The sequence below is a fragment of the Equus caballus genome, chromosome 3 (genome assembly GCF_041296265.1).
Source record: "Equus caballus isolate H_3958 breed thoroughbred chromosome 3, TB-T2T, whole genome shotgun sequence".
Classification (NCBI taxonomy): Eukaryota; Metazoa; Chordata; class Mammalia; order Perissodactyla; family Equidae; genus Equus; species Equus caballus.
In genome coordinates this window covers 53,936,068-53,960,941 of record NC_091686.1, presented here as the reverse complement: position 1 = coordinate 53,960,941, position 24,874 = coordinate 53,936,068, and the positions used below count along the sequence as shown (strand labels likewise).

General features: G+C 37.6%; 1 long non-coding RNA gene across 1 annotated transcript; it reads right to left on the bottom strand.

Moving 5' to 3' along the window:
• Positions 1-586: 586 nt before the first annotated feature.
• LOC138923441 (uncharacterized) lies at positions 587-20,171 on the bottom strand. Its single transcript, XR_011437043.1, has 3 exons — positions 19,695-20,171; positions 11,689-11,877; positions 587-719 (listed from the first exon to the last, which is right to left on the bottom strand). It is a non-coding gene; the product is annotated as an uncharacterized lncRNA (long non-coding RNA).
• Positions 20,172-24,874: the final 4,703 nt, after the last annotated feature.

The following is a 24,874-nucleotide window of genomic DNA, read 5'->3' as shown; positions in this document are numbered from 1 at the left end:
CTAACACTGAATTTTAACTACTGCTGGCTACCTCTTCCTGCAGGGTTGTGTAAAACTCCATCTGGCACATGAGACACTAACATTATGATACACGGTTTCTCCTCCATTCTTCAATTTAGGCTGACATCTGGTGGTCTAGGGAAACGACAAGTAATGCTTCTGAATGTAAACCAATTCACAAATGTGGCTTTTTTCAGTTTTCCCTTTGTCTTGCTGAAGTGCTTGAAATTGCGACCAAACCAGTTAATTACATGGAAATTCACATAGAATAACAATTTAAATGGCAGAACAATCAGGGTGAAGAAAGTGACCTTCATGTGATGAATTATATACATGTAAGTATATCGAGCTCTGTAGTGACTAAAAAGCATCAATACAAAGCACCATATATTGGCCAATTAGACCCACTCAGACAGGGTCCTATTTAATGGCACCACACTGGGGATCATAATGGGAATGTGCTACATGTACGACTTCCTTCTTTCTCTCTCCTTGTCAGGATAGTTGGAGGGAGGGAAGTGAAGGGAGTGAGGGGGAGGGGTGGAGGGAGCTACTGTGTATAGTCAGAAACTGATGTTTAAACAGCCATAAGGTGGTGTTCAAAAGCATTTACCTTTTATTTTTTCTTTGGGAGGAAGGGGGCATTTCTAGCTGTTAGTGGCAGTCCAGATGGCAAACACATTGGGCGAGAAGCAGGAGCAATTCAACTCTCCCTATGCCTAGGATTAAAAAAATAAATAAATAACTCAATTAATTTACTGCGGTATATTCCACTAATTACCAAATCATGGAGGAACAGAATGATGCACTGTCAGCCCTATGACTTTCCATACCATTTGTACAATTTACCAGCACAGAAAAAGAAAAAAGAAAAAATCTCTGCTGATTTTTCTCACATTCAGCACTTAGCTATAACATTCGTAGTATTTTGACCATGAAGAAGCTTAATAAACGGGCGTTTTTGGGTTCAGATTTTGACTGCTGTTTTGCTGTGTGTGTTCTTTCGCAGTGAATGTAAATTGTACAGGAAATAAATGTGATGCTTGATTGACTTTATTTATAAAAGATTCTAGAATGAAAGAATTATGGCCTAACCTCCCTGTTATGAAAAACAACTACAAAATAAAACATAAAAAAAAAAAGACTAACTGTGTCCAAGAAAGTCCATTGTGAATGTTTGGTTTGGTCTCTGTTTCCACTTAACCTTGTGACTCTATAAAGGTTATTGGAAGAAGTGCCAATTATGTTGGGGTTTTTGAAATATGGCCAGGTCCTCTAGGAGGTAGCCTTAACCTGCCAATACCTAATTTCATAAAGGTCACTGAGAAGTTCAGAGGAAATTGCTTTTAGTTACTATAAAACTTCCCTGAGTTGAAATGAGTAAGAGAAAGTAAAATGTTTCCATCCGCTCTTACCAGTCCTTTCTCCCCTTTTAAGAGTGAAGTTTAGTTCTAATCAGTAACCATAACATCTCTCAAGAAAAGATTTTACTTTCTTTGAATAAACTTATAACTATTATATAAACTTTTAAAGAAGGAGAAGAATGGGGGTCGGTTGCATAGTGGTCAAGTTTGGCATGTTCTGCTTCAGCATCCCGGGGTTCGAGAGTTTGGATTCCAGGAGCGGACCTACCCCCCTCATCAAGCCATGCTGTGGTGGTGACCCACAGACAAAATAGAGGAAGATTGGCACAGATGTTAGTTCAGCAATAATCTTCCACAAGCAAAAAGAGGAGGATTGGCAACAGATATTAGCTCAGGGTGATCTTCCTCACTAAAAAACAAGAGAATACATGTTCTGTAAGAAAAATATCTACAATAAACCATAAATTAGAAAGACAATGCCATTCTAGTAGATTTCATGTAACTATTACATTTATGAAGGGTTAGAGCAGAGAAAAAACTTATCTGTGATTTTAGGAGTACTCAAAGAGTCTTTCTATCTCACACAAATATCTTACATTGATTGCTACTGAATGAGGTCTCGAAATTAGACATTAGTTCTTTCAGCTTTGGACTTTTTCGCCTCCCTAAATGTAAATATTTCTCCAAGGAATCACTTCTAGAATTATGTCTCATTTTTATCAACCTAATTTTCTTTAGGAAAAAAATATTTCATATGTGTGACTTCCATTTCTAGTTACTCTGGTCCAGGTATAAAAATGGTGCCATGTTTAGAATAAGGAAAACTATTTCTTTGGGAACTTAGTATAGTATCTTGATCTTCTTCAAAGACTTTTCCGCATATTGGGGAGAGTCCCAAAGAAGTCTCTCATGTATGCTCTCGTGTAAGCCCTCTATTCTGAGTTCACCACTGCCGAGTAACCCACATGAAGCTTCCTCATCAGCTCCACCAGCACCACTTCTACTGCCACCTCTACTGTCACCTCTATCACCACCGCTTCCTACTCTGCTGACGTGGCTGGTGCCAACAGAGACCACAAATGCCAGCACCACCCCTCCCAACAGGAACACTTTTGCTCTTGCCTACTGAAGATGGTGTGGTTTTGGCATTGGAGCACAATGGCAAAAATCTTCAATTTCAGACTTAGATTTCCTTTCATCTTTCCTTCCTTCCTCCCTCCCTCCCTCTCTCTCTTTCTTTTTTATGAAGAAAAGTGTTGCTCAACTAATATGTATAGATGCTCAGCTATGGAATAGCTTATGGAATGGAAATATAGTTACCGTGTAATTTTGAAATTTGGTCCTAAGCTTTAAAAATACAGAGCACTCTCAGAAGGAAGCGGGATTCTATAAAATGTTGAGGACAAGAGACAGAAATGGATCTTTCCCTTCCTAATGGAGTAGAGCTAGGTCATTTTTAGATAAACAGGTTCTTTAACCGGTAATTCTATTCTAGAATTTATTTCTTAGAACTACACAGACCCATCTTTTAAACCTACAAGCAGATGATAGCATAATAAAACACATGCTAGGTGAAATTTAAAGATCAAATAATATACTGTTATGTTTATATATATGAATTATATTAGTGTCCCTTTTATTTTTCTCAAATTGTAAGAAGCACGATTTAGATGTTGCCGGTTGGAATGTCGGAAGGGGAAGGAGAGTCGGAATCACTGAGTCTAGTATGTGCTTTGTTTTTTCACATTTCCCCTCAAACTCTCAAGAGATTTTTGAAGAGGGAAGGACAAATGTAAGTTTTTTCAGTAGAACTGTTATTGAAACGGCTTAATTGCTTCTCTACTATAAGATATGGAAAAAGTGATCATATTATGGGTGTGCCTGTTTACTGTAAATAAAAATAGTAATAAAGAAGAGAACTGGTGGGGCTGGCCCCATGGCCGAGTGGTTAAGTTTGACAGCCCCGCTTCAGCGGCCCGGGGTTTCACCGGTTCGGATCCTGGGCACAGACTTGGCACTGCCCATTAGGCCATGTTGGGGCAGTGTCCCACATGCCACAACTAGAAGGACCTACAACTAAAGTATACAACTATGTACTAGGGAGATTTTGGGAGAAAAAAAAGAGAACTGGTAATGTGGAATATGTTTGTTGAAAGTACATTTATTGTGGATAACACATCTTAAGTATGGTTCTATGTAAAAATACAGGGAATATGTTTAAACATTAAAAACCATCTACATTTATACACTTATTAATACTTGAATGTTATATTTTAAAAAGACAGTCACTGTTTCATTCTTTAATGAAACTTGACCCTGTAACAAACAAAGCTCGGTCTGATATTAGTTCATGGGTATTAGGGGTCCATTCCAGAAACTTAGAGCAGTTTCTGTAACTTTAGCAGTGAGACCTACTATATGCTTCCAGGTTTGGCATACAGGGAGCCTGGTCTGGGGCCAGGGCCACCATGCCAGTCTGTCTGGACGGTGTACACACAAAGTGTCTCATCTTCACAAGCAGGTTCCATTTCCAGATGTTAGCTTGAGCAGACAGCGAGATTAGATGCCTCTCTTGTCAGGCAGCCAAGAATTCCTGGGATGTCCAATATTTTTGTTTAGGAAAGCAATAGCTGGATAAAGGCAGCTGTCATGGCTGCTGAAATTTCCTTGGTACAGAAGGAGCGAGTGCTCTTCTTTGTTAAGCGGCTGGGTTTTGGTTGTTATCGTTGTTTTATTTTTTTGCCTGCATAGTCACAGCAAGGATCAAAATGGTTGTCATTTGTTTATCTCCTTTGAGAGCCAGTGCTTTTCCTGCCCAGCTGTCTGAGTTCCAAACGCCATTAAGCATGAGGTTCTAGAAGCCAAGTAGCAGTTTCCTTGATTCATTCCTGAAAACTTTTTCTTCTATCCTCTTTCATTCCTAGATATCCACTTGGCCTCATGATGGGAGCCAGAACCCAGAAAATGAGTCAGTCCAAGGCAGATTGACGTTTCCCAAAGGTAGGCATTGAACAGCAGTGATTAAACCGGCCTTAAACTAAGTGGCACAGTTTGAAAAACAGCTTTTTCCTTCTCACTTATGTAACCTAGAATTTCCATCATTAGAATCATTATTTGATTAAAGGTATTATCTCTGAAAAAAAAGTTATGCACCAATCACTATGCTGGGCACTGGAGATAAAAGATGACTAAGCAATTGTCCAGCCCTTACTACATGATGAGATCATGCTTCAGTAGAAATACATAAAGTACTAAGAAATGGAAAAGGATGAATCTGCCTAAGCCAGAGAAGGCAGTCAGTGAAACTAGACTCGAGGAATGAGTGCATGTAGCAGGTGGAGAGAAAAGCACAATGTTTCAGAAAAAAAAGAATGAAAAAGCACAACCTGTGAAAGTAATGGGAGACGGGACAAGAGTGGAAGGCAAAGCCAGAACATAGAGGGAGGTGTGTGACTGCATAAATAATTTAAATTGTACCGTATAGTTTTGAGAAACTGCTGGTAGAGTTTAAGTAAGTGAATAGTGTGATCAGATTTCTAGCAACATGGGAGATAAATTTGAATGCTGAGGGCTGGGAAGGCAGTTAGGACATTGAAACAAAGAGCTGGTTGTGATAGAGAAATGCCAGGAGAAGGGGAGAAGAACCACAATTAGAGGTACTTAGAGATAGGGATCTCCTTTTGAAAAACATCCCTAAACGTAGTATGAGGGATATATGCACTGGATCAGTTACTTACCAAATAGTAGACATTGAAGAAATATAGCACCTGGACAGGTAAGCTCAAGGGCTAAGATGGGAATCCAGGACTGGCTCCAGAAAGAGGAGGGCCACCTGACTATCGCCTTCAGGAAGAGAGCCATAGGAGGGCATCAAATTCACAGCGGTGTGCAGAGAACCGAAGCCTGAAGAGCATCTGCTTCCCAGTGGCTCCACTGCATTGCTGTGCTAAGACTTTCTCAGATAATGGCAGCTAACATTTCTATTATTTAATTTCTAATTGTTCACTCTATTAGCTCATGATTCACCTTGTTGTGGACATTTTACAACAATCTGAGAAAACGATAATAATTTTTATCAAGGCCATTTTTCCCCCAGAATTGAGTGTGTAGCATGGTGCTGGGGGTTTATTAAAACTGTATCAATATTCTCAAAAAATTTTTCCAGGAGAATTTAACAGATGAATAATGTAAGTATTATTTTCTATCAAAATTACACAGATAAATTATTGATGAGATCACAAAATGTACATAAAAACATAGGACTTGAAATGAATTTACCGTGAGAGGTCAATTCTCAAGGTAACATGTTTATTCGTCTCTACTGCAAGGAACACTTCAGTGAAACGTTTCAAATAATTTCCGTTAAGATAGTTTCGAAAGAATGTTACTTTAGGTTTCTCGCTGAAGATGAAAATATTTAAATATATTCATGGCTACTCAAATCAAATGTGTGAAACTGGTAAATAATGTGCTATTTTGTCTCATTCCAGTATCTCTAATGGGACTCAAGAAATAATGCCTCACCGTCTTTCTCATCACCAAATGTACTCATGATGGCCTTGGTAGGCAGAGAGAAAAGATGACCGTGGGATTAAGGCGGAAATGGTTGGGGCATTGTGGTGAAAGCTTTCTCTCTTTAATGCAGTGAGGTTATCTCAGCCCACAACATCCCGCTGTTTGAAGTTTTGTTGGTTTAAAATAAGAATCTACTTTTCTTAATATAATACTTGATTTCCATTTCAGCAATGCTATCACACTGTAACATCGTGGCAGTACTGACAGTATTTGCACATAATGAGATGGAACGCTTGTTTTCATTCCTAAAACCGTGCTTCCAGTTCAAGACCTCATTAATTCTTGTCTTACTTGCTACAATAACCTCCCGACTGGTCTCTTCGCCTTTAATCTCTCCTGACTTGAGTCCATCATTCTGCTTGATTAATCTCCCGTTAGTACCATTCTGCTCTTGCCACTATGTCTCTCAAAAGCTTCAATAACTCTCAACTCTCCATTTCAACAAAAAAAAATTTAATTCTTTAGATCAATTATTTGTAGTATTTTGAGTTCCTGCACCAAGAAATCTGTTATGGACCCTCTCCTAATAAAACTGCAATTATATTTACATTTATAACAAAGTTCTATAAAATGTCCAGCTAATTCACAGATACTCTGAAATACCTAGAATACGAACCACTGTCTTCCATTTCCTCAATAAACATTAGTGGGTTTTTACTGTTCTAAGTGCTGAGGATAAGGTAGTAAACAAAACACATAAAAATTCCCATCTTTATTTGGCTTATTTTAATGTGGAGAGGTAGATAATAAAGAAAATAAGTAAAATATATAGTTTGTGAGACAGTGATGGGTGCTAAGAAGAAAAGAGAAATCAGAGAAGTGGGATATGAAGTGCTGAAGGGTAGTTGAGAAATTAAATAGGTGAACCAGGGAAACCCTCATTCAGAAAATGGTTTTTGAGCAAACACCTGAAGGTGAGTGAGCTAGCCAAATGATAATAGTATATGACAGTAGGAATAGTATTCAGGCATTGGTATTAGCAAGTGCAAAGGCCCTGAGGTAAGCATGTTTGGCAACTTTGAAGAATAAAAAGAAGACCATCAGAGGTTAGCAGAGAGAGTGAGGAGGCAAGTAGCTACAAATGAAGTCAGAGTAACATGCAACCAGATGTGTAGGGCCTTGTAAGTTATAGGAAGTACTGTGGTGTTTATTCTGAGTGAGATACCAGTCTTCAAGGTATATTCAAGTCTCTCAACAGTCTGGTTCTAACCAATTTTTTGTCTTAACTGTGACTACTCTCCAAACCATATAACATAATTTTATTTAATCCTCACAACATAAAATTTAACCACTTGCATATATATACATACATACACACACATATACATATATATGCATATATACATATATTTTTAAAGTGAATATATAGATATGTGTACAAAAATATTTTTCCTGACATTCATAATTAGTAATTAGCTCATGCAAACTAAAATTCCAAAATTGACGTAGTACCAAAGTGATACTTTGTCTTTATGGCTTATAAATCACACACAAGCTTAAGAAAAAAATATTTGTCACACTGTTACAAAGGCAGAAAATAATCATATCAGATAACTCATGTTATAGTAACTACTGAAAAAAAGATGTTTCTATTCAAAACTTTATTTTTAGCAATTAATCCAACCAAATAGTTAGAAGGTCATTAAATAAAGATTCCAGACTTCTTCAGGTATTTATTGATCATCTACTATGTTCCAGGTATCTCCCTAAGAACTAGAGATACAACGAAATGTCAATCAGATTTTGCTGCAGGATAAACTACTCAAGAACTTAGTGACCTAAAAGAACACGTCTTTATTTTATTTATTTATTTACTTTTTGAGGAAGATTAGCGCTGAGCTAACATCTGCTGCCAATCCTCCACTTTTTGCCGAGCAAGACTGGCCCTGAGCTAACATCAGTGCCTTTGTTCCTCTACTTTATCTGTGGGATGCCTGCTTTATATGTGGGATGGCCTGACAAGCAGTGAGGAGGTCCACACCTGGGATCCCCGGGCCACCGAAGCGGATCGCGCAACCTTAACCACTGTGCCACTGGGCCGGCCCCCGCCTTTATTTTTTTCTCATGATGCAGTGGATCCACTGGAAAGTTTTGGTCTGAATCAGCTTAGGTGATCTCCGTAGTCAGGTCATTCTCAGCTGACGCTGTTTGGGACAACCTCGTGAAGATGTCTGGGCCCGGCAGTGTGCTTGGCTTTGGGGGCTGCAGCTGAGATGGCTCACCTCATCTCTATGTGGTCACTCATCCTCCAGGAGGCCAGCCTGGCCTTCCTTACACGGGGCAGTCAGTGATCCCAACAGCAGCAAAGAGGGCAGATCCCACAGCACAAGTGTTTTTCAAGCCTCTGCTTACATCGTCTCTGCTTTGGATTGACCAAAGCAAGTCATATGATCAAGCTCAGAGCCAGTTGGGAGGGGTCTACATAAGAGTGTGCACATAGGAAAGCAGGGACAAACTGGGAACATCACTGCAATAGTCTACCATAAATGGTGTGCACTGTTGAAAGTGACAATTATAGCAGACTCTCTCACTTAGAATAATATCAACAAGACCTTTAATATTGCAACATACACAAGTGGCATTTTGAAAAAAAAGCCAAAAGGCAAATTAAACCTTATAAAACATCTTTTTTGTTTTTTTTAAGAAAGTTATTCCTCAGAGAAATATGCTACTAGGAAAAGCTTCCATTTGTTGACTCCCAGGTGTTTGACATACATTTTCTAATTTGATATTTACAGAAAACCTGCCAGGTGGCTATCATTTCTCCTTTCATGTGGAATATAGCTTGAGGGTCACAAGGGTTAAGTTACTTGTTGAAGCTACCCCAAGCTGTGGTATTTTATGGCAGCCCTAGCAAGCTAATACACACTTGAACCGAAAAAACTTGTCAAAGTTTATCCATCCTCCGCTTGTGATTTGCAGTGACCCAATCTTCACTTGCCATACCATGGTCCAGTCTTCTGCCTCTCATAATCTCCGCTAAAGGAGACTTTCAGAGAACCCAGTGTTCCACCAGTGAGGAATACAAGACCAGTGAGGTTGAATGGTTTTCCTGAGATTCTCCAGCCAGTCAGATTTCTGTGTGCCTTACCCAGGCCTGTGAATAGCCCGAGCTCGCAAGCCTAGAGGACACCCTTTGGCGGAGGGCATCCACAGCTCCTAATGCTTTATAAATACGTTCTTTACAAGCAATTTATGAGGAACAAAAGGAGTTTAAATGCACTTATAATCCTTTTATATTTTTAATATTCTCAGTATGAGGTAACTCAAAGGTGGGATTCCATTCTCTTTGTGAATCCAGCGATAATTCCCGCCCCCATTGCGTTTTGTAGCAATGGTTTTTGTTTGAAATAATTTAAATCTGGTATTTTAAACTTCTCTTACAGTTGGATATATTTTTATAGCCAGCATTCAAATTTGTTCAAAATGAATTGAAAATTATTTTTCATAATTACAGTATTTTTCTTGTTTTATATTTTTATCTGAAAATAACAGATTGTTTATGAATTATTTTCAGCCCTAAAATGAAATGTGGCTCTTTTTGAGCTACATTTCACACACAACTTATTATGAATAAACTAAGGTTTTTATTGACATTATATGTAAGCAGAAATCGTTATTTGTTTTGGAACCAAAAGTTTAAAAAAAAATCATTTCTTCTATTTTAATATACTGCTATTGAGTAACAAAGCATCTAAATACAACCTGTATTGCTCCATTTACACTTAGAATTATAGGTTTTACCTGTATTGCTAATTGTTAGCACATTAATAATAGCTTCTATTTGAAAGGAAATAATCACTTTTTCTCAGCCCTCTGAGAGGATTTGGAATGTCTTTGGGCTGAACCACACTGCGTAGTATTAACTTATATCTGATTATCTGTTTATAAATGTATTGGTTCTCATTACTAGCCTTTAGAATAGTCCCTGATCAGTGTGTAAACTGACATCCAGATCACTCTTCAGGGTCACTTAAAATAAAAATTAATTTTTACACTCAGCTCTTATCTTACTGAAAATGTAGTCCTCACTGTTTAAAATATACTTTATTTTCATTGCTGTCTTTCTGAGGATATCATTGAAAGTCAAAGGATTTCTAATCTGTCTCATCTTTATGTTTAATACTGACATTACTTTAAAATACACTCACTTATACAGAAGATTAATTTCATTAGCCAGTGGAGATGTGTTACTGCTATACTTGTTACAGATTAATATCTTTTTAGAGCAACAATTTATATTCATTTAACTTAACTATTATGAGTTCCTAGGTTGCACATTGATCTTGAGAGAAGAATATTTTATCCAGCTTTTATCTTTGGAATATATTTACTCTTTTCCATTTAGAAAAAGCTTTGAGTGTGGCCAAATCCCTCTGATACAGAGAGGAAATCATAAATTCATGGTTTGCCAACTAGAAAAGAATGAAGTGTTTGCTAGGGAAGGGAGCATTGTGAGCTATCCATGTGAGAAAGAAGAAAATGAGTGGATTGACTCAAGTTAAGCAGCCAGAAGCTGAAAGTGAAGACATTTATGAGTTTTAGGCCTTCCTAACATCTTTTTTGTCTTCTGGTAAGAGCAGCCAAATTCATTTCAGGGAATTGGCACAACTGTATTGTTTTACGAGTTTTATGGTCTTTGTAAGACTTTAAATCAAGCCAAACATGGGTCCTTAACTCAAATAGGTGTGTCAGACTCTCTTTGTTGAATATCTCCAGCCGTGAAACGGTGAGAGGAAAGACTCAAGAACACACAGGAAAAAGTCATCTGTAATCTAGATGCTGTGAGCACAAGTAAACAGCAGCAGTGGTGCCATATGCTAAATGTTTGTGTGCTCCCAAAATTCATATATTGAATCTAATCCACCATGTGACAATATGAGGAAGTGGGACCTTTGGGATGGGATTAGGTCATGAAGATGGAGCCTTTATAAATGGGATTAGCATCCTTATAAAAGAGACCTCAGAGAATCCCTTGTTCCTTCTGCCATGTGAAGTTACAGGGAGACGACGGTCACATATGAACCTGGAAGTGGGCCCTCACCAGACTGAATCTACCAGCACCCTGATTTTGGATTTCCCAGCCTCCAGAACTATGAGAAATGTTTGTTGTTTAAGCTGCCTGGTCTATGGTATTTTTGTTTTAGTAGCCTGAACAGACTAAGACAGATGGGTTAATTATAATTTTATAATTTGTTACATAAGTGGTTAGAGTATTATGGATGAGAGTGTACTACATATGAGTTTCATTTTATTTCTTCTCAAAGGACTGTAGATTTTCTTGAATTGCCAGCACACAGAGCCTCGAATTAAGAGCTGAAAGTTTGGGGGCACCTCTGTCACTGTGCCTCTAGTGTTAGTCTTATGGTCCTGAACCCATCCTTTCATACACAGCTCTCTTCATTTGAGTAGAGAAATGCTCAGCTGTTAGGGGACAGAGTGGTGGATGTGTGGACAAAGACAGAGCTAGACTAGAGGGAGCATGGGATCAAGCTGCTGTCTGAAAACTGTCAAGGAAATATGGCACGGAACAATGCAGGAGAAAATGGGGTGTTTCAGGAACAATTGGTGCTGCTCATCAAAATCTACAGAAGTTCAACTCTGACGTTCCCCAATACCTTGGGTCTTTATCTACTAAGAAGAAGGATATTATAAAAATAGATCTGCCTGAATACACAAGGCCATGGTTTTTTCTATATCATATGGCTGCTTGGTAAAATTAATTTAACCTTTAAAAATTAAAAATTACCTCTGAAGGGGCTGGCCCCGTGGCCGAGTGGTTAAGTTCGCGCGCTCCTCTGCAGGCGGCCCAGTGTTTCGTCGGTTCGAATCCTGGGTGCGGACATGGCACTGCTCATCAAACCACGCTGAGGCGGCGTCCCACATGCCACAACTAGAAGGACCCACAACTAAGAATACACAACTATGTACCGGGGGGCTTTGGGGAGAAAAAGGGGAAAAAAAAGAAAATCTTTAAAAAATAAAATAAAATAAAATAAAATAAAAATTACCTCTGACTATAGAAGCATATCTTACTTGAACATTATAATTTGCTTTTTTAGAAATATGAAAGTTACTAACAATGAGTATTATGATAACTGACTACTCTGTAACACTGAACATCATAATAAGCCAAAATAACCTAGACAATGAAAAAAAATGGGACTAAAACTCAGAATCCTTAATCTTAATAAAGCATGGAACCACCAATAATATTCTGGATGTGAGTGCTCAGCTGTGATTCCCCAGAGCACTTGTTGGATATTTGAAATGAGATTAAAAGCGGTCACATTGTCTTCACATTGCAAACCGGTAAAGGCCTTGTACTGCTGACCATTAGCAAAATTTTCACCTGCAGTAAAGTTCATGTGCTTCTGCTTTCTGCAAGTATAATACTACAGAGCATGCCTTTCCATACAAATCGCTCCTAAAGTAACAATTGTCCCAAGAGGAAGCCCTACTCTATTCTAGAAACTTCAGCCATGTACATATTAAGTGGAAGACTTACAATTGCATTTTTGTTTTTCTCTCCCACATTGTAGCCATTACTTCCCTTTACCTCTACGTTATTTAGAGTTTGCTACAGTGTGAGGCTCACTGCAAATGGTACAGATCACCTGCAAGTGCAATCTGATCATGCCTCCGTTATTACACGCACCCTCTGCTGTTAACAGATTTTACACATTGTTTCAAATTTGACTTTCAGCCTTTCCAACATCTTCACAGAGTATGTGAATACCAATAGCTCTATCTGTAATTTTCTTTCTTATGCTTTCGCCATCTAATACTTAGCTGTCGTCCCTGAATTCCTGTTCCCTTTACATGTTATACAGCTCCACCGTATTTGTTATATTCATCACAACACAGATGCCCTTTGCATGGTCCTTTTCCTCACCCAACTCTGTCATATCCCTTGCCTTATTTCCTCATCTCAAGACACTTCTACATCTTGCAGCACTACCCTTCTATCTGGCAAATGGTCCTTTATGATTTTCTTTTTGTGCTGAGGAAGATTCACCCTGAGCTAACATCCATTGTCAATCCTCCTCTTTTTCTTTGCTTGAGGAAGATTAGCCCTGAGCTAACACCTGTGCCAATCTTCCTCTATATTTTTGTATATGGGACACCTCCACAGCGTGGCATGAGTGGAGTAGGTCCACGCTCAGGATCTGAACCCATGAACCCACACTGCCAAAGCAGAGCATGTGGAACTTCAACCACTCTTGCACGGGGCCAGGCCCTATGACTTCTTACTTATCAAGAATGGCATGCTTCTTGGTTCTGGAGATTTTGTTTATTAATCTTTGTTTATTGTTTATTACATGTGTATTTTCCACAGATATCAAAATCATTTTGTATCTCTTCAACATTACATTTTGGCAGATGTTTTTTTGAGGAAAAGGAAACATGAAACCTGATGGATTGGTTGTCTGTTAAACATGCTGGGCCCGTAAGAAATAAACCCACTGATGAATTTCAGCATTACTATGTGCTACACTCTGATTCATTGACTATTATGTGGCTATATAGTAAACTCAATATTTCTGTAAAATAGACTCCATTACTCTCTTAGAAAATTTCATCCAATGGTCAAAATTTAACTACAGCTATAACTAACAAGGATGAATATCCAACACCATTAAGAAAATATGCATGTGAAGTGAAAATGAAAAGAAAATTTAATTAAAATATGAGAAATGGATTGTCAAATAATTTCCATTGATTATCCAGACTGCTAAATGCCAGATAGTAAGTTGCTGTGGCAATTTTTTTCTCTTAAAAGAGGGTAGAGAGAATGGTTTGAGATGAATGAAGTTCCCTGCTCTTCAGCCCTATCATTTCAGCCACAGTAATGGAGGAGAGCCCATTACTCTATGAAGGGCAATGTGAATAATTTAGACCTGGGTTTCACTTCTCTGCCATTTGATACCTTTGACAAATAAAAATGGCAAGTAATAGGATATATTGGAGTATATGAGGAAGCCATTTTGTGTAAACCTAATTCGGCCTGACCTTGTCTTTCCAAAAGGGCCTGACCGAGGCCATTGAGCATGCATTTAAAGATTCCCTATGGCAAGAGCAAAGGCCCTTGAGATAAAGGTGCAACTTCCCTCCCCCTCCCAACATTGGCATCTCCTTAAGGATTAAGCATCTTTCTTTAGGCTGGGAACCAATTGCAGTGCTCATCTGTGATCGCCCAGCCCCAGGCAACACACCTGCCACCCCGCGGCGTTCACTGAGACAGCAGACCTATCTGCCGTTTCCATCAATCGCTGTGCTGACAGAGCAGCCTCGTGACTACTGTAAAAGGGACATTTCAATCATATGTGAAACATACTCTTTGAGGGTATATAACCACCCTGTATACCCCCACTTCTTTGGAGTGCTCTTTTCCTCTGTGCAAAGACTTTCCCGGGTTATAATCCTCAGATTTAAGCTCAGAATAAACTCACCCAAATTTTCATTTATAGATTGGTTATGGATTATTTTCGTCAACACCTTTAACTTTAATCACATCATTTAAATTTCCCATCTCTACTTCTTCATATTCAAAATGAAAAAATTGAGGGCCAAGCCCATGGCTGAGTGGTTAAATTCTCAGACTCTGCTTCAGCAGCCCAGGGTTCACTGGTTTGGATCCTGGGCGTGGACCTAGCACCGCTCATCAGGCCATGCTGAGGTGGCGTCCCACATAGAAGAACTTGAATGACCTACAACTAGATATACGACTATGTACTGAGGGCTTTGGGGAGAAGAAAAAAGACAAAAAACAACTGCAGTTCTTTAAAAAAATAAATAAAATGAAAATCTTGGAGTATTTGATATTCTAGTTATAAAATTCTGTGATGACATGACTTTGCTACATTTTTCCTTTTCTATTTCTTCTCCCTTACTCCTAATACTCTAAAAATCCCCAGTTTCTTTCCAACTCATGAATTAGTTTTGTGACTATTCTTCAAATTTATAAAGTTATATAATTTTAAGTTAAAAATAATGTGTCACTGCGTGTGCCCCTCATATGTAGGGGACACCCACCTTCAGCAGGTGTGCCATCTAACAGTTCTAGGTACCCTTGCTGCAAGCTCCTTTGCTGCAGACACCTTTGCCCCAAACATTTTCACTGCAAATATATTTGCCACACAAATAATTGGCCGTAAGGCAATTTTTCTGTAAAAGATAAAACCACAAAAATAAAAGAAGGACATTAATTTAAAAGAACATAATGAAATATGGAAAAATGAATAACAAAATTAAGACTTGCAAAATACAAAATATTTAAATACCTTTAAAATGTATGTGCATAGATTCACGGTAATATTGCACAAAGAACTTACTTTATTTTAATTTCATTTTATTTTTGTGGATTGTACCTAACTAAGTTCTTGTCTTCCTTCTATGGGAAGTGTGAGTTCAACTCACGACCTCAAAGGAGAGGCCTTTGGCCCTCTTTTTCTTCTCCAATGTAGTGTGTTTGAAAATTAGAAACCAACTCTTGGGGCAAATCATTGTCATTTGTCAGCTCCATAAAGCCATCAATAAAATATCAATAACCGGAAGAAATGCTAACTATTTTAAGATCACCATTACCACCACTTCTACTTCTACTGTACAGACCATTATGAGGGCTAGCTAAGATTTATATCATATAAAAATGAAACTCGGGCTGGCCCGGTGGCATAGTGGTTAAGTTAATGTGCTCTGCTTCGGTGGCCCAGGATTTGCCCAGGATGGGGGCGCAGATCTATGCACTGATCATCAAGCCACGCTGTGGTAACATCTCACACATGAAACAGAGGAAGACTGGCACAGATGTTAGCTCAGTGACAATCTTCCTCAAGAACAAAGAAGAAGATTGGCAACAGATGTTGGCTCAGGGCCAACTTTCCTCACCCCACCCCTCCCCCCCAACCCTGGCAAAAAAAGGAACTAACTGTGAGAACTTCCTCAATGGAGAAATTAAACTGGACTGACAAAAACAACAATAACACACTGTCAGCCAGTTATTTTTTTGTCTTTTATGGAAAAAAAAAATTGTCAACTAGTTTTTTTTTTATCTCTTAAAGTAAAATTGCTTTATGGCCAATTAGTTGTACAGCATAATGTTTGTAATGAAAATTCCTGTGGCAAAGATGTTTACGGCAAAAACACTGGACATGCCAGCTGTTACTGCAAAGTTCACGAAAAATTAATAATAGGGAATGATCACCTGACGAATTTATTTTATATATTTAGAAAGTGAAGGTCAGATTGATTAAATAACTGATCAAAGTTCTTAACTAATTGGTAGAAGCATAAGGAATAGATTCCCTGACTATATATATTTCTTACATTTTTTGCTATCCATTTTCTCTCCTTTCTGAATTCCCTTCAATCCATCAATACTGTTAGGTTTGGAGCTTTATTTTGTGTTTTAAAGTTTCCATGCATGGTTGTGTACCCTAGTTGTTACTGTAATTCTCTGCGTGAGCCGCCTGGTTCCACAACCAGGAAACAAACCCAGGCTGCAGCAGGAAGAGCACCAATCGCAACCACTAGACCACCAGGGCTGGCTCAGGTTTGGGTTTTTTAAGAAAATTTTTATACTCTACCCTCAGATTAATGACTCATGGTCAACTTGCTATGAACTATTACCCTAAGCCATTTTTCTGCCAGATGTTTGGGCTATTTTTAAGTATTTTCCCTCCCTGATGTACAGCTCGACACTTGTCTTTATTGAACTGCATTGTCTGATTATTTCTTCAGTCAACTTTGCTTTCTTCCAGTCTTTTTGACCTTATTTAATCTTTCTGGGCCTAAGTTTCCTCATTTGCAATATAAGGGACGTTGGATAAATTAACCCCTGACTCACTTTTTGAGTCCCAAACACCATTTTCAAAGTTGGGACTAAATCAATCTTCATCTCCTCAATGCCACTTTGAGATTTAAGGAAGATGTTCTGTATTTTATCACGCAGACACTTGATGAGAAGATGGACCGACACCAGGCCCCAAGTCAACTCTTCCAGGACACCATTTGTTGAGTTCTTCTGAGTTGACACTAATGTATTGATCATCCCTATTACCCATTTATTTTCTCTGCAAGTGTTTTCAGTTTGGGGATCATTTATTGATGTTTTACAAAATTTCTGGGGTAGATTAATTTTATTTTGTGTATCTTTATTTTTTGAAATTTTGCTTTTTCAAATTGTTGAGGGTATACAAATTCATTATTATTTTTGTGTGTGTAAGGAAGACTGCCCCTGAGCTAACATCTGTTGGCAATCTTCCTCTTTTTGCTTGAGTAAAATTGTTGCTGAGCTTATATCTATACCAATCTTCCTCTATTTTGTATGTGGGATGCCACCACAACATGGCTTGATGAGTGGTGTGTAGGTCCACGCCCAGGATGCAAACCCACGAACCCTGGGCTGCCGAAGCTGAGCGTGCAAACTTTAACCACTACACCACCGGGCTGGCCCCTACAAATTCATTTTATATATTACTTTCTAAATCTTTAAAAAGATGGAAATGTTAGATTGGTTCAATTCAGTGAAGAATATCAATATTCTGTTAATTCTAGGAATACCAAATTTATTTAGTATTTAAGATTGAGAGACAAATGGACTATAATTATTGTCAGAGGTTTACAAAACTCAAATTAATCTCATAAAGTAATTTAGCTTTATTTTGTCTCCTAGAACCTTAATGGAATTAACCAAACTAGATGTTTATCATTATTTTTCAACAAATTAATATAAAAATTTGAAGAGCAAAATGTAACTTGTTATTTTCCAATAACTTTATTTAACCTTGCTATAAACCACAATACCAAACTTGCCTGCAGTCCTTTTAAGACAGTTACTTAATTAATTCAAATCTGTTTTGGTCCTTCTGTAAAAATGTCTTTGAATATAATGTGCTGTTCTGCTTCCAGGATTTTGTTTCTATTGTCTCTAGAAAGAGACTATGATCTTAACTTTGCCAGCAGAGGGCACAGACACATATCCTTCTTTGTGTTTTCTAATCCACCAGAAGGAAATTAAAAGAAAAGCCACATTTGAGGTTCTATAACATACAACATTGTTTGAACCGAGTCTGATCGAAAAAGAAAACAATATCACCACCATTTTAAGACTTTCTCTTAAAAGTCTAATGCCTGAATGAACACTAAAAGATGCTCAGATACTGTGTCACTGAACCAGAGCATTGCTTTAATATTTTTGCTCTGCAAAATTCGGCTGGAAATTTTGCTCTAATCATATTGTAGACTGGCGTTTCTGTTTTTGGTATTTCACTCTGGATGCAGAATTAGTAAATAAGCGGTCAAATAATATTTATTTACATGTTTATTTGTGTGTAGAATTAGCAAAAATTTGAACAACTCGCAATCTGTGTTTCAGCCTAAAGTTAATATAAACACATACGCAGAATATTGAATTTAATTGGACTGTCATTTAACTGTTTCTGAGAGAACATTTTTCAAGAAAATAAACTGGAGTAGAGCAATAAAAATTAGTCTGTTGACCATTTTGGTTAATGGCTTATGAACAGACGTGAACATTTTAATCTTCTGGCCGCTTCCAATGAACTAATAGAATGGTGGTATTTTTTTACACTGTCAGCTAAATGAACACAGAGGAGCATCTGTAATTTCCACATTATGAATATGCATCATGTAATTATATAATTGCAGATATGTTGTGTCTGTGAACATCAAAAGGTTATGCTTTTAAAAAGGAAAAGTAATGTTGAAAAGCAGAAGTCATAGGCTCATATGTTGATATCTATCTCCAGCAACATAAATTTTCAGTATTGTGTATAAGTCACTGTATGGCCTGACTTGCACCAAAACCAACCCAAAGAACTCACAAATGAAAGTTCAAATGCTACATCAGCTTTTAAAAACTCTAATGACTTAGATCAAGATGACCGATAATCTCTACAGCTTATTCCAAATTTTAGCATTCGCGGAACAAGAGCCATTGTGAATTTTATCATTGATCTGTATGAAGCAGGACACTTTGGGCTTAAAAAAAAATAAGTTATTTGAAACAAATACAAAAAATAGTAATAATAGTCTAAGTAAAGAGTTCAGTTCAAGGCTTAGATTCTGCGGTTGTTAAAATATTCTAGCAAAAGATAATTAAAGGTGATTACAGTAGGAGGAAAGACAAGATTCCAGACAAAAGAAGGAAAAGCACTCTGGGAATATGAGACTATTTCCATTGACAAGGAGTGCTTTTTCCAAATAAAGTCTCTTCCAATTGGTAGCCCCAATAAACCCCAACAACTCCTTCCATAAGGAGTTTTTTTTTCCAAATAAAGTGTTTTCCAATAAAGCCCAATCCCAATTGTAACCTCAATCATAAGACCATAGGATCACTATTAATGATACCAAACATTTTGTCAGGTCCAAAAATCTTAAGTAATTAAACTTTTTGACAGTTTTTAAATTTACATATTTACACATAGCTTTTAACATCCATGTATATAATTATAAGTAAGCATTATTTACTGATTTGTAAAAAGACCTAGTGCTCTGCAGCCTGTGATATTATAATGCTTTGTCTCTCTCTCTCTCTGATAAAATAGAGACTCTACGCAATCTTAAAACGTTAAATCTGTCTGACATCCAGGAACCGGAACGCTGTTTAGCAAAGAGAGAGAGATTGTAAGAACGCAGAATAATCAGGAAGGTTGAGTACCTCACAAAGAAACAGACTGCACACACTTTGAGCACATATGTCACACACTGTTTTCCACTTAGCTGACAAACCTCAGGCTCAGAACAATGCTTCTCTGGTACCGCAGCTTGCCTTTTCTCTCGATGTCCTCCACTCCTTCCTCCTTTCTCCATTTGCTAAACTGAATTATAGCATCACGGTTTGCTGAACTTACAGCTAATACCTTAGGTATATTTCATTTTACTTAAAAACCTGCCCAGGATCATTGAAAATTAATAGGATAATCCTATGGCATGCGCTGAGCAGCAAGGTCTAAAGGAGAGGATCTAGCATCAGGATTTGGCATCCTAATTACGGAACTCGACAAACCAAGCACCCTTCTTCAATCATCTCCTAAAACAAAAGAACAAAACAACAACAAAACCTGCTTCATATTTCTATGGCCTAGGTTAAATTGGACATATTTCATTATTATTGTTTAAAATTTATCCTACTCTGGCTTATCCAGACATTTTCATTTGTCCAGTAACTGACTTCTCCTTTAATAATAAGGAAGTCGAAAGAAACTTGTGGTTCCTTAAGGTATAATCTTACTGGGGTTTTCCATTATCTGATTCATCCTGAAATAAAGAAAGAGAACTAGAAGATAGGCATTGATTCTGTAACAATTAAATGAATGCATTTATCATTTTAACCATAAAATTTATCTTTTTCATTATTTTTTGTTCATGTTTTCTTTTTGACCACTCAGGTTGTGTGAACCAACACCCTGAAGTGGATAAATCAAGTCAATTAATACCTTCACCAGACAGAGCTGAAAAAAGAATACTTTCTTCAGTTACCTGGTAGCTTTCCTGTTGTTCATACTATTTAGAGGTATTTCTCATCTTTGAAGGAAGAGGGTAGCACGGACAAACATTTTTTCTGTCCTGTCTCGAATCTGCCTTGGTGCAAACTAAGCCTGTTATACTGAAGCGCTTATTCAGTAGGCTTTGTGGGATGGTTTTCACCGATGATTAAACGGTGAACTATATATGTTATAATTACAACGTGATAAAAATCTTTGCAAGAGATGGCATGAATAAATGAGATCGGTTTATTACTTTCACTCGTGAACAATCGTCAGATGAGAGAAATGTGGGTGAGAATGGGTTTGTGATAAATGTGTGAACAAATACCGAATTTCAGCCCTTAGGGTCCTCCATTTAGCGACTTCCGGGGTACATTTCATACACGTGGGAGAGGAAGTGCTGAACCATTGGAAAGATTTTTTTTTAAACTATTTATTGTAGATAAAGAAACGGAGCTGCCTGAAGGCAGAGAAGGGTACGGGGGAGGTCCCCAGCTACAGATGAGATTTGTGACAGCCACCAGAAGCCGCAGGTTCAGGGAGGTCTGCTTTTTACTACTAGATGGAGCGTCTATCCTGAGGTTGACAGAGGGCATCGTTAGTAGTGGTGATGGGAGGTGTGAGGATGGAATCTAATTAGGTGGTTGCCAGCAAGTCGGAAACAAAAGGAAGATCATATCTATTCAGCAGTTAAAATGTGCTAATACCAAATTAGATGCTTAGTCAACGTAATCACCTCTGCATGTGGTAAGTGCCTGTGCCTCAGAGAAGCAGTTAATTACCTGTCCTCAATTTACCAGCCTCCTCTTGAAACCCAACTTTAGCCATATATTTAATGCTATATTTGAGGAAGATGTGGGATTTTCCCCCTTTATGAAACAGATTCAATCTATTTCTTCCCCAGGGAGTGACATTTCATCACTCCTGTGTTATAAGGCTTATGACTGGGATTATGATTATTATTCTCATTTACCTTGGAGGCTGTGTGCTTTCAAAGCCTGTACAGCAAATCTCATACCCACGCAGAAAGGCCCGCTGCTCGCCAGTTCTCCAGCCCCTTTATCAAGTGGATCCTGAAGAAACTTTTCTTTTTAATGTTTCCTAGTGCGTGGTCTTAAATTATTTGTATTCTATACAGAGTAGACGCAGGCCATAGGCAAATGCATTTCAATTTTTAGTTATATATCTGAGACAATCTTATAAATTTGCTATTTAAAAATAACACTTTGTGCAGACAAAGAGAACTGATCGGTGGTTACCAGGGGAAAGGGGGTTGAGGGGAGGGCACAAAGGGTGAAGTGGTGCACCTACAACATGACTGACAATAATGTACAACTGAAATCTCACAAAGTTGTAAACTATCATAATCTTAATAAAAAAATTTAAAAAATAACACTTTGGTCAAGATCGTTGGTTATGTTTATATACTCCTGATTTTTTTTAATTTTAAAAACCGATAACAATTATTTTAAAAGGATAAATAATATGGTATGACATCTAAGAACTTATGCATACTTTCTTTTAAGGAAATCCAAAAGCTTTATAGTCAATTTAAAAAAATCAATATTCTAAGGTCTCTATTTACTGAATCCCTATGGAAAGAACATTGTGTCAAATAAAGCATAAAGGAAAATGTATTATAGAATTTTGTCAGTAATAAGTTTTTCTTGGATACAACTTGATATCTTTTTAGTTTTTCTAAAATTTGGCAATTCACTTAATATTTATTTTAGCTCCTAATATGTGCAAGGTACTGTGCTAGATCATTTGGGAATATTAGCATCTCAGTATTAAGCTCTTCCTCTTTGCCAAACATTGTGCTAAGTGTTTTACATATATCTCCTTTTTCCTCAGGTAATTCCACAAGTATTACCATTATTTGTATTTATCGATGGGAAAATTGAGACACAGAGAGGTTAACCAATTTGCCCAAAGTCACACAGCTTATAAAAGATTTATCCAGTACTTGGACACAAGTAGTATAAGTCCTTGTTTTCTTCTTTTTAGTTTCAAAAATGAATTTACTCTCTTTCCTTCTCTGTTCAGATTCAGTGGAAAAGATTTTTCCTATTTCTGCTGTTTTAAAAAAGATTTAGAATTGTAATAAACCAAAACAAAATAAACACAAAACCTGAAAGATATTCCCTGCTGGCGTAATTTAATTGTTATGCTTTCTTTGGTAAGTGATTTAAAAAGTCATTTACTTGCTCTGAAAACCAAAGAAAACAAACACAATACACACACATTCCATGTTATTTGGGCAAAGTCACATAGAGCAAAAGTCCACATTAGCCAGAATCAGGACCGGCTACATTAATTTGTCGTGCCCAGTGCAAAATGAAAACATGGAGTTCCTTGTTCAAACATTGTTAAGAATTGTAAGACAGAGACAGCTGAGTATTAAACCAAAGAAGCCTGCACAGGTCGCATGCCCGTGGAGCCGGGCCTGGCAGGAAACCAGCGCTGATCCCTGAAGAGCTTTTGTTGCATTATTTACATTCGCATTTCCTTCCAATGGCAAAGTGACCCGTGAATGAGACACAGAGATAGTGAGGAGGGACTGTTAAGATTTTGCCACTTCATTTTCTTTGTTTCTTTTATGTTTTTGTTTTTAGGTTTTTGCTTCAAAAATTTAACTGAAAATAGGGATTTCAAAGGCAGTGAGATGACTATAGACACTAAATCTTATTTCTTGTGCTAACCCTTCCTGCCCCAATGGGATTAAAGGTTGTTTTCTAATAACACCTGGAATATTGCACATTTAGGATGGTCAGAATTTTGCAAAACTTCAAGGACTCTGACTTTATAAGCAGAGCAAATGTGTGCCAATTTTTCTATTATATGGCAGTTTATGGGTAGTATAAACAACTCCCCCATTTAAAATAGGTCAGATGCTATTTGTGGAATTGTGCATTGCAAGGACGACTAAATTAAATGACTTCTAAGATCCTCATTGTCTGAGATGAGAACTGAGAATAGCACTCCTGTGACCAAAAGATGTTGAGCACGTGGTGCCATATGATTCTAGAGTTTGTGTGGGCAGATAGACTACATCCCAATCTCCTCCAAATTAGGGAGAGAAGATGAAGATGAAAATATTGTGTTCATTGCTGACAGAATCAAATCGGTAAATGTGCCTTGACCCACTGTTTGTACTCCCCTGCCCTATTTAAACCAATGCTCCCAATCAGTCTCATAGCAGTTGAACAAATGCTTCTTTCCCCAAGAAAGCACCTCTAGGGGAGGAAGTGAGAAATGATCTTGTGCTTCCTGAAAAGGAGATGATCTGAAAAAGAGAAACGAGAAAGGGTTGAGCAGGCACTCGTTGCTCCTGGGAAAGAAAGGAGGTAGGGTTGGGAGAAGAGAAGAGATGACATTCTAATTATTCCAAGAGGGCAGAGTTCCCATTTGTTAGTTCACAGGAAAGCTGCAAAAACCCACAAGAGCATGCACTCCTCTCTCACCTCCACTGTACTAAGGTGTGAATAATAAATTTTTCATTGGAATTAGGATAATCTATGGACATTCATGGACATAAACGCATAGCTGTGTGGTGCCAACAAGAAGTACTGTGCTGCCTCCACGCATGGGTTAGACGTAGGTGGTTCCATGATGCGAGGAGCAAGGGTGCAAGCTTTGGAGTCAGATGAACCTGAGTTTGAATTCTGGCTCTGCCATTGATCAGTTGCATGGTATTTTGCATTTTATCTTGCATGTCCTCAGTAGATCTCAGTGTGTTTATCTTTTTGACAATAGGATAACATTTTACTGTGCAAGTCAAATGTAACATGTTTTTCAATACCTCTCCCTTCCTCACTCTCAGTCTAAGTTAACTAGTTTGCAAAATTCAGCTCAAATTCTGCCTATTGAGATTATTCTTCAAATTTATCACAAATATGTTTTCAACATAAATGGTGGAATTTCCAATGTTGTAAATTATCAAGAAAATTAAAGCAGGAAAAATACTACACCACTTGAACTATCCATGACTTGCTCACTTTTCAGGTGGAAGATGACAAGGTTTTCAAATACAAATAGACTATAAACTTTATCTGAAAAGGGCCAAATGGTTAAAATTTTAGGCCTTGTTAGTCATGTGGTCACTGTCACAAGTATTTAACTTTGCCATTTTAGTTCAAAAACAATAATACATAAGTGAATGGACATGGCTGTGTTCCAATAAACTTTATTTCCAAATACGTAGTTGGCTAACCCATGGTCTATCCGTTAAGTGTGTTGAAAATAAGATAAAACATTGGTTGTGTTAGCTTGTTTTTGTATGAAGGAAAATATTCTTGAACACAGAGTATATGACACATAGCAATAGAGAAAAACTATTAAGCAGCTGTAAATACTGCGCTGAGGGTTGAGTATGTTCCAAAGAGTGTCTAGATTTATTTTTTTGCATGTGTATGTCCAGTT